General features: G+C 43.1%; 1 protein-coding gene across 1 annotated transcript in view; it reads right to left on the bottom strand.

Moving 5' to 3' along the window:
• slc29a1a (solute carrier family 29 member 1a) overlaps positions 1–11,937 on the bottom strand; it is a 196,284-nt gene extending 184,347 nt beyond the window's left edge. Inside the window, exon 1 of the mRNA XM_039738837.1 lies at positions 11,815–11,937. The gene's annotated coding sequence lies outside the window, so the exon portion shown is untranslated. The remainder of the gene's footprint in view (positions 1–11,814) is intronic.
• Between the last annotated feature and the right edge of the window lie 2,191 nt (positions 11,938–14,128).

The following is a 14,128-nucleotide window of genomic DNA, read 5'->3' as shown; positions in this document are numbered from 1 at the left end:
CGCTCACGTTGGATAATTCCCCGACCAAGCCTCCCGACTCCCGCTGCCTTTCCGGCCTTCTGCGGCCAGTTGCCTTTCCCTAGTCACTCCCGCTACCTGGTCGCTCAGCGGGAGCAACAACTCCAACCCCTTGGTGTAGGCCTAACACCCAGGCCCTCGCAGCTACCCGCGAGCGCTCGTTCGCTCGCTCACCCACACGCTTTTCGTGGCTCTCCCTCTTGCACCGACATACTTCCCTATAACGTTTGTCTCTTTTTTTTTCCCTCGTTCTTTTCCTGACCCTCCTCCCAACTGACTCGCGCTTCTTTTATACAGCGAGGGGCCATAGCAGCTGCAGCACATTAGCCACGGGAACAATCACGGATGTGGGCAGCCCCTCACCTGTGCACTCGGTGAGAAACGCCTACACACCGCAGATCGGCCCGCGGCTTGCTATGGCCACTACGCCCCCTCACTAAGCCTATTTATTTAAAAAACGGCCCTTTGCTCAGCGAGCTGTGGACCCCTAACACCACAGAGTTCTTGTGTTTTTTGGTGAATATGGTGCTCTTAGTGATTTACTGGCTTTTTGACACCTCACTCTGTATTTTGACTGTTCTGAAGATTTGACCTGAGGGTAAAACAAACAATAAGAAGCCAACATGGTAGCTCCTAGGGCAGCAGTATGAGAATTACTTAGTACTTACTATAGTCTGACAGAGTTCTGCTCAGGTTGGGTTTTTGTTGTCTTGCTTTGGTCATCTTTCAAGGACATAACAGAAGGAGCAGCAGAGACCCCTAAATTAAGGAGGTGCTTTCCAATAGACAGCTCTGTTCAGGCCTTCTAACTCAATATTTGATCTGCTGTGCTGATTCTTTTTCTTTGCACTTTGGATCATTATGGTATGTGAAAATTGTAACGTGGAATTTACAGTAATGTGCTGCTGTTGGCCATAGGTGGTCCTCCATATCGTTGACGTTGACAAAGAACACTTTGAGAAACACAGATGCATGTGAAAGGCCCAGTGCTCCAAAAATATTAAAGATGGATTGTTACATACAAAAGCATGTAGAGATTTGCCATTTTTAGATGGTGAACCTTCAACAAAGCATGTTGTCACCCCTTTTTATTTATTCACAAATAGAAAATGTGAAAATGTGAGGTGCTTGTTTTTCTTCTAAAGTTACTTTCATTACAATTTACGCTTACTCAGGTGGTCTCAGTAATTTAACAAACTGAGATGCTGTGAGGGCTCTGTGCTTCAATCCCCCTCACCCCTTGTCCTTCTTTATTTATTGATCCAAAACATAAGACAAAGCACTGGCCACCCTATAAGTGGATATAACATGAGATGAGACCTGCAATTGTTACTAAAAGCTGACTATGATCACCTGTACTCTTCTTTTTAGATAGATAGATAGATAGATAGATAGATAGATAGATAGATAGATAGATAGATATTATGGAGAGCCCATCAAGATGAGACTGTGAAGGATTTCCAGTGAGGTTTTAAAAACGGTCAGAGGCAAAATCTGTAAATTCTGCTCAGCTCAGGGTAACCGAGACTCCTCTGACCGCTTGGGAAATGTCTCTTTTTGTTCTCTTTCAGGCCTGGAATGCAAATGCTACGGTCACTGAATTCACTTCAGTCCTGTTCAGTTTATTCTAATAACGCATACTGTCAGCACGCTGTGAACTCCAGCTCCAGTATTTCTTAGACACTGGCCTGTTCTGTTTGACTACTGAAGCGAGACCCTGCTATTTTACTGGTTTTACCGCTGTGCTGTGCAGATTGGTACAAGTTCAATACAAGTTCAATCAAAAGATGGAAGTGTAGACTCTGTCCTCTACCAGTTATCTAACTTAGTGTAATTCAGTATAAATAAGAAACTAAAATCGTAACAATCTCAGAAACTACAGGAACTGACTCCAGTGTACAAGACACAACAGATGAGTACCTGAAGAGGGTTAACCAGGTAAGGTTTACCAAAGGACGGGCCTTCTAATAAAAGTTGAGCCAGAATATCTGGTCACCCTACCAACATAACTTGACAACATGGAGCTTCGGCTGCTACAACACTGCACTATAAGAACATCTGCTTCCTTAAGGCTTGTTGGAACCCTGTGGTCAGCATATGGTATGCCTGGAGTGGACATGGCTGCATGTGGCATGTCTCCAGCACAACAGGCCATGAACGCTTCTGACTTCTGCGCCACAGAGTGCAGTGGCACGTGTCAAGAGTCATCACAGAGGAAACGGTCCTGCTGAATTTCAAACAGTCTCTCCAGACGGATTGTACAGAAGGTGAGTAGCCCAGGTTGGACAATTTATATTTCTGCAGTTCCTGAAACACTTCTGTCATCAACTCGAGGTTAGTTTGCTTATTGTTACATTTTCAAATTGGCCATTAGTTTGAAACAAATAGGACCAACAACATTTCGATGGCGCCCTCCAACCTGTACAGGAGCGTCATAAAATACACCCATCATCCAACCCACAAGGCAGGACCCTTCTATGTCATTAAATTAGAATAGCTTGTTAACTTGATGCACACATCTTTGAGAATGACCAGGAGAAGGGTCTCCTAAACATTTCCTTATTGTAACCCAATCTCTTAGACCAAGTCCATGACAACCCAGTTCATGTCCCCCTTAGAGAATCACCGCTGACAATCTTAGCTTAAACAACTCGCGACAACCCATCCTGAGACACTTTGCAGACCATACGTGATCCATTCCCATTTAATACAACGATGAATCACAAACCTGAGTAACACTAAAGATGGCAACCCCTGACTCATTTAAGAAACTATGACCTAGAGGAAAATGTTGAGAAAAAGAAATTTAGGGTAACCCTGAGAGATGATTACGTGGAACCAAACCACTATGTGGTTAAGAGCTTGACCACTAGGGGGGCCTCACTGAGCCAGTGATCTTCTGTCAGTGCCCACCCATTGTCCATATTTCTTAATTCAACATGGAAACTTTTCTTGTAAAGGTGGCAGCGCTGGCCAGCAGACCCTGGTGTGTCCAAAATATTTTTACTTAATACGAGGGACGTTTAAAAGGTTTCCACACTTTTATATTTTCATTGGAAGCAGTGAAGGCAGAAGGAGTAGTAATTGGTCATTAAAAAGTTGGTACAATGCTGGAAAAATTGCATTGCAAACAAAGTTGACTATGTAGAAAAGTGATTTGTTTTTGAAATTCTTAATAGTTAAAAAAAAAAGTGCGGAAACTTTTTGAACGTCCCTCGTAATTTAAGCCTTATTAATGTGAATCTTCATGCCTGCAGAAGCATATGGTAAATTAGTGTGAAAATTCAAGTGACCAGCATGGCCAGGAATAACAAATGGCTAGAACTGCTTTGTCTGGTGGGCACACAATTATCAATACAGATCAACAAACAGCACATTTTACCCCCTGATACCTGCCTTTTTTATTTTCATTAAATTGCAAACATCTCCCTTGTAAGGATACCCAGAGAGGACATGAGTGCCAAAAAATACAACTTGTGCACACGTTTTGATTAAAACGTTCCCTAAATTTATTTAATTCACGAGCACGTTTTAATGGAAACATTCCTTTAATTTATGTAATTCATGCGCACATTTTAATTAAAACGTTCCCTTGATTTATGTCATCATGAAGAAGCTATTTTTTTTTGATTGAGTTATGACAGCACTGTAGCAACTCTTGCCTTATGGGACGTCACCCTGAGCAAGTGGCAGCTCCTAAGGATTCTCAGGGCTAATGGGCTCTGCCGACTACGCTATACCAACATCAAAGAAGTTATTCACTTTATTGCTGATCAGTTGGAAGGTGCTGGAAGACTGCATGGCTATTGCTGGATGTACACAAAGTGTGCAGCTCCATTTCAGGACCTCCCTTTTATCTACACAAGGGTCATCCCAGCCCTGTGCATTAGATCTTTATCATATTTGAAAGTCCAAAGGTTTTCCCTCTAAAATTGTCCGCTGTGGTTCTCTGATAACCCGTAGCTTTCATTTTGTAACAGATTTTGACAGCGTGTGCTATGCCACTGAACACCGTGCAGTCCATAAGTGTGTTTTGGACTAGCAGTGAGTTTCCCAAAGCTCCATTGCACATCGATCACCATACACTACAGAGAAGTGAAGTTATGGTGGTCTTTACGCTGTGTTGCTGTTGACACCTCCTTAGTCCTTGAGTTATGTCACAAAAGGAACAGATTCCATATGACCCAGGGCTGAATGATGTTTCTCACAGGTCAGCTGACAGCTCTTCTGCTTTTGCCATATTTTAGTATACAACAACAAGTGCAGCAGAACTATGAAGAGCACAGGCACATGCATGAACTAACCATTTTTTGAATTAAAATGAGCATGCAAAATGTAGATCATTCCCAGAGTTTATTTAATTTTTTCTACCCATGTCCTCTCCTTAGAATCGTATCCTTGAATGATTGTGTAATACTGGTTAAGGTCTGACATTTTAACGCTGCCTATACTGTCCATACTGAACACTTTGATGTAGATATAGAGGGTTTACCGACAAAACCGCGACGGACAAATGATCGCCGACAAACCCGCTAACTGGTTTTCGACAAATGTGCGCTGACAAAATCGTGAGAGAGGCCAAAAGAGTGGGACGCGTACGTGCGCATTATGTACACATTATGTGCTAGGTTATAACTGTTATAACTGCTGATGGCATGCTGCGAACAAATAACTCAGTCGAGGGTTGGCATAACGCGTCGTATACAAAGCGGAATTACCAGCAGTCAGGCAGCCAGCAAGTCTAAATACGCTCAACTATCAAGACGTCTTGCTGCAATTCTTCCTACATATGCAGGGCGTGATCTTAAGGACTATCTGCGTGCCGTGTCTCATAATATTGACTTCTAAAATAAACATTATTATATATGCTTTAAATTAGTTATTCATATTTAATGAAACCTTCACAATTTTGTCGGCGCGATTTTGTCTGCGCGATTTTGACACCGCGTTTTAATCGCAGCTATTTTGTCGCCGCTCATATGTCTATCGCGCAAGTGTCGGGTCACAGATATGGAGACAGTGTGTGTCAGCCTAGCGATGATCTAGAGTTATTGAAGGGACATCATGAGTGGCAGTTGCACAGACTGTGACAATGACCGTAGTTCCATTTTACACGCTTACTCTTAGGAACTCTGTGCTGTTACTGGGTAGGGTCTCCTTTTGCTCCCAAAACAGCCTCAGTTCTAAATGGCGTGGATTCCACAAGATGTTGAAACCATTCCTTTGAGATTGTGGCCCATGTTGACATAATCGCTTCACACAGTTTCTGCAGACTTGTCAGCTGCACATTCATGCTGCACATCTCCCATCCTACCACATCCCAAATGTGTTCCATTGGATTCAGATGTGGTCACTGGAAAGGCCACTGAAGGACACTAAACCCATTGTCTTGTTCATGAAAACCACTTTGAGACAACCTTTGCTTTGTGACATGGTACATTATCATGCTGGAGGCAGCCATTAGAAGATGGGTAAAATCTGGCCATGAAGGGGTGCAACAAGACTCAAAAACGCTGTGACATTCAAGTAATGATTGACTGGTATATGACAGGTGTCCAGGGACCTTGCCCCACCAGGATGCCGGAAGAAGGGAAGGACCAGGAAAAGGGCAGTATCTTTCCTGGACCACAAGGGGGCAACCTCCCTGGATTACATGGGGTCCACAGAGCTTAAGAGCTCAACCCTATGGCAGGACGTGGCCACCACCAGGGGGTGCCTGGACAGCTCTGGAACTGTGGTCCACAGCACTTCCTTCACACCCAGACGTGCTGCCAGATGTTAATTAGGGAGCACCTGGAGCACTTCAGCTACTGTTTAAAAGAGGCCGCCTCACTCCACTTAACAGCCAGAGTCGGGTGGAAGAGGACAGAGCTTGGAAGAGAGGAGTGGAGGTGACAGAGAGAGAGAGAAGGAAAGAAGTCTGAGAGACTGATTGATGGTGATTGGTGCTCTGTATTCGTGTGTGGTGCAATAAACGTGCGTGTTAAGGATATTCTGTGTATGCCTGGTTGTGTCCGGGTTTGAATACTTCCACAGGTATTAATGAGCCCAAAGTGTGCCAAGATAACACTGCCCACACCATTCCACCGCCATCCACCAGTCTGAACTGCTGACACAAGGCAGGTTGGGTGCCAAATTCTGACTCTACCATCTGTGTGCCTCAGCAGGAATTCAGATACATCAGACCAGGCTACGTTTTTCCAGTTTTCAGGTGTGCAGGTGTGGTGAGCCTGTGCCTTCTGCAGCTTCGGCTTTCTGTTCTTAGCTGACAGGTGTGTATAACTTGACATGGTCTTCTGCTGTTGTAGTCCATCTGCCTCGAGGTTCAACATGTTGTGCATTCTGAGATGCTTTTCTGCGCACCACAGTTGTACAGCGTGGTCATCTGAGCTATCGTAGCCTTTCTGTCATCTTAAACCAGTTTGGCCATTTTCCTTTGACCTCTCTCATCAACAAGGCGTTTCTGTCTGTTATTGGATGTTTTTGGTTTTTTTTGCACCATCCTCAGTAAACTCCAGAGACTGTTGTGTGTGTGAAAATCTCAGAAGATCAGCAATTCAAGAAATACTCAAACCAGCCTGTCTGGCACCAACAATAATGCGATATTCAAAATCATTGAAATCACATTTTTTTCCTATTGTGGTGTTTGCTGTGAACATTAACTGAAGCTCCTCATTTTACACACAATTGGCTGATTAGATCATTGCAGGTGAGCAGGTGTTCTTAATAATTTACCCAATGAGTGAGAGCAGCCCTCCATTATTGACAGCAGTGACCCTGATGAGATGGAACTCTTAGTGTGTTTGTACTCTATAGGTGACCAGCTCAGGGTGATATAGTCGACAGCCCAATAGTGAGACCTCTAGGGGGCGTCATTGAGCAAGTCAACAGCCCTCCATTTCCTACACTTTCTAATACAATACCGAGAGGTGAAGCCTATCCTGGACCTTTCACTCTCCCAAGGCCCTTTGCAGATGTGATGCATTTGTTTCCATTTTTGCCCTTTGTAAGCCATGGTAGATTAAGGGATTCACACATTGAGTCACTGGTGGTTTAAACATGGCACACTGTGATTTTATATAGTGACTTTCTTTGTGAACATTACTCCAGCTCTGCTGTGCTTCTTTCTACATTTTTATAATTTTAGCCAGCGTTTGCTGCCAGCAGGGAACAAACCCTGGGCCGAGTGCCTCTCCATCACAGCATTCTTGCTCGACACACTCGTGCTATTTCAGCTTTGGTAGGCCAGTTAACCCAACTTAAGTATCTTCAGGAAAACTGGGGTACCCAGAAAGAACAGGCAGGTACACACAGATAGGAATCAGGACCAGGATTTGACCTGCGGTGAGGCAGATGATCCAGAGAGTGAAACTACAAACGACAGCCCTCCTAACAGCTGAGTGGGCACATAATGACACATTTATGGGCAGGGGAGGACACTTTAATGAGCACCTCTGCCAGTCCGTAAGCATTTGCTGTAGTAAATCATTAATAACCAGCTTTGGGATTTGTTTTCTTCCAAAATCAGCAGATAATGAAAATGCACATTTCCTCGGAGCCCACTAGTCTGTAGCCTTCTGAGATAACAGATAAAAGAGCAGAGGCAGCCTACGTGGGCATGTCTTCATGTCTCCATAACCTGAAAGGTAGCAGTTACGAAAATATGACTACAATTGTGACGATGAGGATGTGAGGAAGGGGCTTTGGCAGACAGAATGGTTCAATGCGTGAGACAACCCCGCACACCTGGGCCTACTTGAACCTCTGTCTGTTTCACTCTCAGGGTCCAAGTAAATGTTTCAAGGCCTGGCTGTAGGACATCGAACAGTCAGTCAGTCAGTGTGATGCTTCAGCCTGGGTTTGTTTCCTGGCTTATTTTCCATTTCATGGTTATTTCCATTGTTTTCATATTTTTCTGTTATTATGTAACTTTTGTCAATACTGTCATGTTTATACATTATTCGTCATGAATGTTCTGAGAACCTAAGCATAAAGTCACAAAATCAGTAAACAAAACCCTACAAGGAGAAGGATCCATCAACCTTTGATTTTTAACACAGGGGAAATAAAGAATGGTAAGATAAAATATTTATTGATCCAAAAATTCTTTTTAACAACGAAGCTCCAAAGAACACAAAAGACACCGCGTGAGTTTCCTGAAATAAGAAGGTAATCCAAGGCAAACAAGTCTCAAAAATACAAATCCAGAAGAACAGTCAAAAAACAGAGCAAGGCTTCAAATTCCAGTCACTCCACAAAAAAGAAAAAGGAACAATAATCACTAGAACTCACCAAAACCACCAAGCGCATTCAATGAACCGCAGCAGACCGGGTCTGTCCTCAGTTGTTATAGGGCTAAGGGCAGCCCCTTGATGGTGATAAGCAGGTGGCAACCACACACAAGACAGACGGAAAACAGTAGAACAAGCATAGACACGTAAAAACTTAATGGTCAACAAAATTAACAAACAAAAGAATCAAAAATGAACTAAAAAGATATTAAAAAAAGGAATTTATGCCCCAGCTTTGAGGGTCTCTGGCTGAAACGGAACATTATTTTAGTATTGTGTATTTATATTTTTTGATTATGTTGTACTAGCCAACCCGCGGCGTAGCATACGCCGCATAATCAGGCCGCTTTTTAATTTAAATGATTTTTAAGCACAGAGGAAAAAATAAACATTTGAAAAATCCGTAATTTAATAAACCACCAAGAAAAGTAACATTGCAACAATGCACGCTACGAACCAACATACAATTGTCGGTGACTGAAAACCGGAGGTACGCACTGCCCGCTTATGTGCCCGCCCCCAACTCCCTACCTGAGTCGCTTTCGTCTGTGTACAGTCCACACGCACCTGTGAGTCACGTTGACTGTTAATTTTCCAAACACCGCCTCAGTCGGTTTCCACATTGATTTTTCATTGTTCTTTGCGGTTCCGGCTGCTTTTTTTTTATATATAATCCACCAAGTCACCAGACCATGGTGACAAAGGGCAGGGACGTAATCAGTGCGAGCGTATGACCCGCACGTACTGGGAATTTCTCGTTCGTGGAGAACAATTGGAAGCCACGGTCTCCATCACGAATGGGGTTCAACAGCTTACCCACGCCGGGTAGACACACGTTGATCCATTCAGTGTAGCGTGCGTGCAGAACTGGACATACAAGTGCATCACAGACCTGTTAATGCTCAATCTCACGTGGCTGAAAGCCACTTGTCCCTCTAAGAATTTGGATGCTGACCGCTGTTGGGTCGGGTAACTATTTAGCAGGCGGGAGTCTCGTTCGTTTTTTGAAATAACCAGCCAAATCGCTCCACCAACTAAGAACCGCCATGCACCACCACCCACAGAATCGAGAAAGAGCTATCAATCTGTCAATCTGTCCGTGTCCGGGCTGGGTGAGGTTTCCTGTGTTGAGTCAAATGAAGCGAAAGGCTCCACACCTGGTGGTGCCCTTCCGTCAATTCCTTTAAGTTTCAGCTTTGTAACCATACTCCCCCCTGAACCCAAAGACTTTGGTTACCCGGTTGGCTGCCCGGCGGGGCCTGCATTGGTGAAGCAGGTGAGACGGTAATGAAACAGAGGCACAGGGCTTATTGGTTTTTAAAGACTGCTTTCTTCATTGGGTTTTAACCAATGCACGGAACGAACCAACACACAATCCTCCGTGTGGCGCTCAGGGTGGAACGGGAGGAGAGGAGAAGGACATCCACTCCGCTCCCTCTGTCATGCTAGTCTGCTGATATACACTGCCTGCTCATGTGCCCACCTCCAACTCGTTACGCGAGTCGTTGTCTTTGTACAGTCCAGATGCACCTGTGACTCACGTAGACTTTTCATTGCTCTGTGCGGTTTTGGCTGCCTTTCTATATATAATCCACCAAGACACCCGACCACGGTGGGAGGGGGGTGTGCACAAAGTGCAGGAGTATCTAAGAAGACGCATGTTTGTTGTGGATGCGAATTGCTGTATGTAGCGTGTAAAACAGTTTGCTATAGTGCACGCGGTCGTGCATCGTAACCGAAAACTCGTTTTTTCAAGACTGCTCACTTCATTGTGTTTTAACCTCAGTTGTGAAGGAACGTTTTAAGGATCCCATGGGATACCCCTCGCAAACAGTTTTACACACCGCATATGGCGATTCACCTCCGTGAGAAACATGCCTCTATTAACAGTCAACGTGGGTCAGAGCTGCATGTGACCTCTACGACAGACGAATATAAATGGCCGGTTTTTGTGTCGTCGCGTCTGAGTTGGTGGGCGTGGCTCTGTGAGTTGTTGTCGTATCTAATGGTCTTGGAGTTGGTGGGCGTGGCTCCTTCCTGCGTGCGCCATAGGTGTCTCACTTGTCGGCGGCTTAGTGAATCCACGCCCCTTCCGGCGTGCTTTCCATGGTTGTCTTGCCTTAGTAATTATATATATTATTATATATATAGATTTTATGGGTGGATCCTCTAGAGGCAGGGCCACCATGATGCCGGTGTCTTTATAGTCAGGCTGAGGAGAAGGTCCTTCAGAGGTTCATGGAGGTTTATGGGGTTGTCGAATGTTTACTGTGAGTACTGGATTGGATTTCTATTGGATTTTATTTTTGCTTCTGCCTTTGTGTTACGATTGCAGCACATAAAATGGTCAAAGTGGTGTGAGGTGTCCAAAACTAAGAAAAACAGCAGGCCAGCCACCCTACCAGCCTTCCCAGATAAGTTTCAAAATATAGGACAAGGATTACCATAAACCCCTGGTTTGTACAGAGATTTGGCACAAAATAATCATTTTAAAAGGAGCTTTATTAACAAATATAAGCAAATATAACAAAATGCTAAAAAGAGCAAAAAGGAGGCAAAAGGAATATCCAACAGGGCAACCCAAAAGCAAACAAGTCCCAATACAAAACACTAAGTCAAAATCCTTAAATTAAGGGGGGAAAAAAAGAGTCGTAGAAACCAGTAAATCCAAAGAATCAAAGGAACAGTCACAGAAGGCCCAAAGCGCATTCAATGAACCACTGGATGGCACTTCCAAGCCCACCTTTTATGGAGCGTGGGACAGTCCCTGGCACTGATGTATTGGTGGTTCTGCTTCTTAGGGGTCCACCCATAAAATTCAAGGAACTTAAAGAAATTTGAAGAAACACTGGATAAATATTCTTAAAACGTACAAAAACAACACATGAATCATATTGACTTAATGATAAATGAAGATAACTGAAATATTTATAATGAATATCACAAAATGAAAAATGAATGAAAAAGACACAGGAAATGGATATAATGAGATGTCAGAGGAAAACCACAGTACCCAGAGAAAAACACACGTGGGTAGTCCATTTAAACTTCACATGGGCAGAGAACAAACTAGAGTTTGAGTCTCAAGTTAAGGGACGCAGCAGTACTAACCACTGCACCACCAGGCTGCCAACCTATTTTAACAAATCCTAAATGATCAGCATTCAAAGTCCAGGACCTATGCAGGCATGCATTCCCATTTCTCTTTGAATTTCACAAGTCAACCTACTTATTGTCTTGGAAAGCATTGTGTTTACCTTCACTTGGACTTAGGTACAAAAATATAACCCACTTAATCCAGTTTAAGAGTCAAGGGGGTTGTAGTCCATCCCAGCAGCACCGGGCATAAGCTAGGAGACCGGCCCTAATGAGGGTGCCATTGCATCCTATAAACAAATCTCCATTTATTTCTTAAAGAATTGCTTAAATGTGGCATGCGGCTGACATGTCACACCTCTACAGTCTGTAAACCACTACATGTGGGAAAACAAAGAATTGTACAAACCTGAAGCTGCACAGCAGTTTTCCAAAGTGACTTTTGTAAAGTAAATCTCAATGTTTTCACCAATCAAAAATCCACTTGTATGCATAAGCGCATCCCACATAAATAATCTTTAAAGTGCTCCTCATCAATGGACAGAAAAAAGTGAAGCGTTCTCAGAAAGCAGATCGTTCAGTCAGCAGTTCAAAGAGCGATTTCATAATCAGCCCACCCTGACCTGCCATTTACCAGCTGATAAATATTTCACTGATAGCCATCATGTCTGCTGTTGCCATCAGCTGACTTTACTAAAGTATGATCGTATGTACATACATGATATGTATATATATATATATATATATATATATATATATATATACACACACACACGCACATATATATATGTATATAAGCACATACGGTATATACTGTACAGTGGATTCAGAAAGCAGACCCCTTCACTTTCTGCACACTTTATTGTGTTGTAGATTCCATTTTAAATGGAAACATTTCTCATTTTTCTCTATCAATCTACACTCAATAACTCATAGCAACAAAATGAAAACATTTCTTCAGAAAGGTATGCAGATTTAATAAACAAAAACTGAAATCTCTAATTCATGTATGTATACAGAGCCTTTGCTTTAACTCTCCTTGAGATGTGTCTAGAACTTGATTGACATGTTCCACCTGTAGCAAACGGAAATGATTAGACATCAGTCAGAAAGGCGCACATGTGTACCTGTGTATAGAAGGTCCCACAATGCATGCTGCATGTCCTGACAAAGATGAAGCCATGAGGTCCAAAGAACTCTCTGTAGTCCATCACGAATCAAATTGTGGTGATGCATACTGTAGCACAACGGGATAAACCAATTTTTAAAGCTCTGAGTGTTCCCAGGAGCACAGTGACTTCAAGAACTGTGAAATGGGAGAAGCTTCGATCAACTCTTTCTCGAACAAACTGAGTAACTGCACAAGAAGGACCCTGGTCAGGGAAGTGACTAAAGGCGCTTTTCCACTGCATAGTACGGCACAGCACGGTTCAGTACAGCTCACCTTGGTTCGGCTCAGTTCGGCTCGGTTTGCGTTTCAACTGCAGTTTAGTACCGCTTTAGAGTGGGCGGGATTATTCACGTGTCGTTATAGTTGCGCCGCCTCTACTGCCGTGACACCGTGGAACTTTTACAACAACACGCAGACAACAACAACACTTTAGCTCGACGACGCGCAAGGTTAAGCATCTAAAAAAAGCACATCACTAGCTAACTTTTATCACTGTTGCAAAGCATAAAATGAACTTAACTGCCAGTGTAACATTAAAATGCTGATTCTGTATATTACAGATCTTCCACATTTTGCAAAAAAGTCGCCGCAACAGACTATCTGTTTGGACATTTAACCGTGCTTCAGAGTGGTGGGATGTGATTGTTCCCGGTTTTACAAACACTCATTGGCTGGAGAACTTTCGAATGTCTGAAGAAACATTCATCCACTTATGCAACAAACTGCGTCCAGCGATGGAGAGACGGGACACAAACTTCCGCGTGTGTGTACCTTTAAAGAAAAGAATAGCCAGTGACGCAGTAATGACGATTTTCTCCGGCCAATCAGTGACCAGCAGAGTTTACACGTCACGCTTTTGGTAGCGGTTCGGCGCTTGGAACCTCGGCTGAGGTGGTACTAAAAAGGACCAGGTACCAGGTACTGTTCCCAGTGGAAAACCCCCCAAAAGTGAGCTGAACTGAACCGTGTCGTGCCGTACTATGCAGTGGAAAAACGCCATAAGAATACAATCATTACTCTAACAGAGACTCCGCTGAGGTGGAGGACCATAACATATACACACTGGTTACTTTATCTGACCTTAAATATTCTAACATTAGTAGTAATATCAGAAAGGAACTGTAACAGGGGGTGATAGGAATGATTGATGACCTTAAGCCCTACCCCAAAATATGATCTATGAAAACATGAAATGATGATTTCTGAAAATATTGAATATGAAAATATGATTTATAAATTATGATACTTATGACACATGGCTTCATGTTATAAACACTAGATTAAGAAATTAAAATTAAGTGAAATATACCCTTATCTTGCATGTAATACAAAGCCAGGCATGTGTTTATCTTTCTAAAAAACGATATAAAATATTCACTTCTCATGCCTGTGTGCATCTTTTTAAATTTCACTGATTGAAAACAATTAAGAAAATGCGCTAAAAATGCATACTTGCTGTTTTAACCCTTAGCAATAAGATTCACAGACGTTTCAGCAATTTTAATTACATCCCCAACAGGAATTCGCCAAGCCGAATGTGTCCCATTGTTTT

This window comes from Polypterus senegalus, chromosome 16 (genome assembly GCF_016835505.1).
Source record: "Polypterus senegalus isolate Bchr_013 chromosome 16, ASM1683550v1, whole genome shotgun sequence".
Lineage (NCBI taxonomy): Eukaryota > Metazoa > Chordata > Cladistia > Polypteriformes > Polypteridae > Polypterus > Polypterus senegalus.
The sequence above is the reverse complement of the archived record's forward strand: the minus strand, read 5'-3'. Positions and strand labels throughout refer to the sequence as shown.